Genomic DNA, 3628 nt, shown 5'->3' with positions numbered 1-3628 from the left:
TATATATATAGGTATATATATATATATATATATGTATGTATATATGTATGTATGTATGTATCTGTGTGTGTCTTTGTGTCTGTGTTTGTCCCCTTCCCCCCATCACCACTTGACAACCAATGTTATTGAGTTTACATCCCCATAACTTAGCAGTTTGGCAAACAAGCGTGTCAAAGTAAGTACTAGGCTTAAGAAATAAATCCTGGGGTCGATTTGTCCGACTAAAACCCTTCATGGTGGTGCTCCAGTATGGGCGCTGTCAAATGACTAAAACAAGTAACAGACTAAAAGAATAAAAGTAGATATATATATAATTAGAGGATACATTAACCTCATAAAGGGTTGGTTACATCCAAGGAAATACTGGTTCAATACCTAGTAATGATGGGGAATGAAATTCCCTTAAAACAATAGGTATATATTAAGCATATAGTTTATATCCAGTTAAATGAAGAAAAGAAAATGGAGAGTATATATTATATATATATATATATCTATGATTCTGATGATTACGGTTACATTACAAATCAGGCTGATGAGGAATAGACAAATGGTAAGAATTTGTTAAATCCGAAACTAGTTCCTGTTTAATAATGCTTTTTTAGGTGATTTTAAATATCTTGCCCGATCACGTTTTTGGTATGCTGCTACATTTCATGTCGAGAACAATTTAGGTCTTAATAGACACAAGATGTGATCTATTTCTAGCGCATTAACTGTCCACGTTAGTGGTCGACGTTATTTTTTAAAATGTACCTTAATCCCGAGATTGCAGATAATATTTCTGAATCTCTTTGATTCTTTAGATGTGCTGGCCTCCTGATAATTATTCGATATTAATTAATATATGACTAATTACCAGATTTTATAATTATATAGATAGATAGATAGATAGATAGATAGATAGATAGATAGATAGATAGATAGATAGATAGATAGATAGATAGATAGATATAGATATATATATACATATATATATTTATATTTATATATATATATTTACGTATATATATGTCAATCATAATTATCAACATCACTATTTAGAATCCATCTTCCATGCTGATATGAGTTAGGTGGTCTGACAGGATCCAATTTGTCCAGACAGCATGGAACCCCAATGTCTGTTTTGCATGGTTTCTACATCTAGATGTAGAATACAATCCACTTTACAATATTAATCCGACACAAACTTTTGTCATATCTTTTTGTCATGCTACCAGCACTAGTGAGTCTATCATGCAGTTCAAAAGATTACATTAGGGAGGAAGGTGGCTTTATGTTCGGAGATAGAAAGTTTAAAGTACAAACCAAGGGGACAGAGCAAAAGAGATGTCTAGCTGTAGAGAAACTACTTACATTATAGTGGGTGGGAATAACCAAGGTGTGGCTAGAAAGAGAGATATAATAGTGACATGAGTGTGTGTGTGTGTGTGTGTGTGTGTGTGTGTGTGTAGATATAAAGATTTATATGGGTATATACATGTTCAGGTATAAGTAAATAGATAAGTTGCTGCTTGTATATTTATACACACACAGTTACACATGTGCCCACACACACACACACACACGCACAAAACATACATGCACGCACATTGCTCACACACACACACACACACACACACACACACACACACATACATACATACATACATACATACATACATACACACACGTACATACATGGTGAAAGTTTACTCGTATCCAAGTTAGACCACTTCCAAAACTCAGTAAGTCCATGCAAACTTTCCAAGAGTCCAAGAATTTCTTGTGCATGAATTTGTTTTGAGTGGGTAATATATTAACTGTTTATCAGAAGTAACATGAAAGAAGAACATTTTGGAATTTATTTTCGTGCAAGGAATCTTGGAACATACAGGGTTAAGACAAAAATGACATCTGCTTTTAGACATTTTTTTTTTTGCTTCTGTTTTGTACATGCACAATATTTTTAAGCAGAGTGCCCATTAAAACATACATATTGAAGGTGAGCATAATTTTGCAGGATCTAAAAACATGAAAAGAAAGAAAACTAGCAAAATCATTTTACAGCAAAATACAAATGCTTTGGGGAAAGTGAGTGACATTGCTTTGGATAACATCACAAGTGAGTGGTTCTAATGATGTATTTGGTTAAAACAACACCTACATACACACACACATGCACACACACAAGTACACGTGCATGTACACACACACATACACACACACACTTTGCCAAATGAAAAATAAACTTGTATTTTTAGTGTTACTTATTTAAGTGAAGAATTGAACTCACCCTTTGTAAACATGATTTGCAACAAATAAATGTTAAATATGGAGTATCTGGTTGACAAAAAATCTGCCGAGCAGTACTATGTATCCAAAGTAAGCATGTTAGCCTGAAGCAATCACACAAATTAAAGAAGAAAGATGGTCTACATGTGTATTGTCAAAGCTATATGAGCTTTCTTGAGCCCTCCAGGGAACAGCTGGAAGCTCCTGTAGGATTTCAAGTTTGTGTATCTTGCACGGATAGAGTGCTAAACAATTTCCTTGCATCAATATTTTTTAGAAACAATAATTATTCAGGAACAAGAAAGCATCTGAACAATAATAACACTCTTTATTTTGTTATGTACAAAATGTACCGAAGGGATAATCAGCAATAACAAACATATAACACTCTTTTGTTCTGGTATATATAAAGGTACATTTGGACAGTCAATAACCACGAATATATTGGTTAATAAAAGTTTAGAATTCACGTTGTTGGGAAAGGTTAAATAGAAATATATTCATCATGTTTAAAATTGAAAGTATGGTGAGGAGAAAAATTGTGCAAATGTGTCATATACCTGCTCATGGAGAGTGTCTGGGATGAAGAAATATGAGCAATATTAGAGATAATGTTGACACTCACATTATTGTAACTTTCATGGTACAATATGGTAGGTTGTCAGTACTGATATTACTTTTGGAGATACGTAACCAAGTGGAATCTCCAAAGACATACAAGACTTTGTGATTTCTGAAAGCCACAAAACAATTACAGAATTGTGTCTCATAGCAATTGTGAAGACAAAGGCTTTAAGACAAGCTGTGCAAGGTAGAGAGTTCAGTTAATTTATATGCAGAGATAAAGGTAATTTCAGAGCTTTTTTCCAAAAAGAGTTGAATGAACAGAAAGTAAAAAAGTAGCCCAGACAGCAAAAAGAGACAGAAACAGCAATGGCCAACCATGGAGAATCTGTTGTAGAAACCATCGATCACACTTTTGGAAACATAGGAAAAATTAGCTCATTCTCAGTTTCAAGATCTAACTAGGAAGCCTCTTCCTTTGGCATAACCACCCCATTGTGAGCATAATTTTGCAGGATCTAAACACACGAAAAGACAGAAAACTAACAAAATCATTTTACAGCAAAATACAAATGCTTTAGGGAAAGTGAGTGGCATTGCTTTGGATAACATCACCAATGAACAATTACCCAGATTCTCCAGTTAGACCATAATTTTCATCATTTTATAGGTGCAGGTGTGGCTGTGTAGTATGAAGTTTGCTTCTCGACCACAAGGGTCTGGGTTCAGTCCCACTGCATGGCACCTTGAGCAAGTGTCTTCTATTAAAGCCTTAGGCCCACCAAAGCCT

The sequence above is a fragment of the Octopus bimaculoides genome, chromosome 3, assembly GCF_001194135.2.
Source record: "Octopus bimaculoides isolate UCB-OBI-ISO-001 chromosome 3, ASM119413v2, whole genome shotgun sequence".
Lineage (NCBI taxonomy): Eukaryota > Metazoa > Mollusca > Cephalopoda > Octopoda > Octopodidae > Octopus > Octopus bimaculoides.
This window is presented reverse-complemented; position numbering follows the sequence as displayed.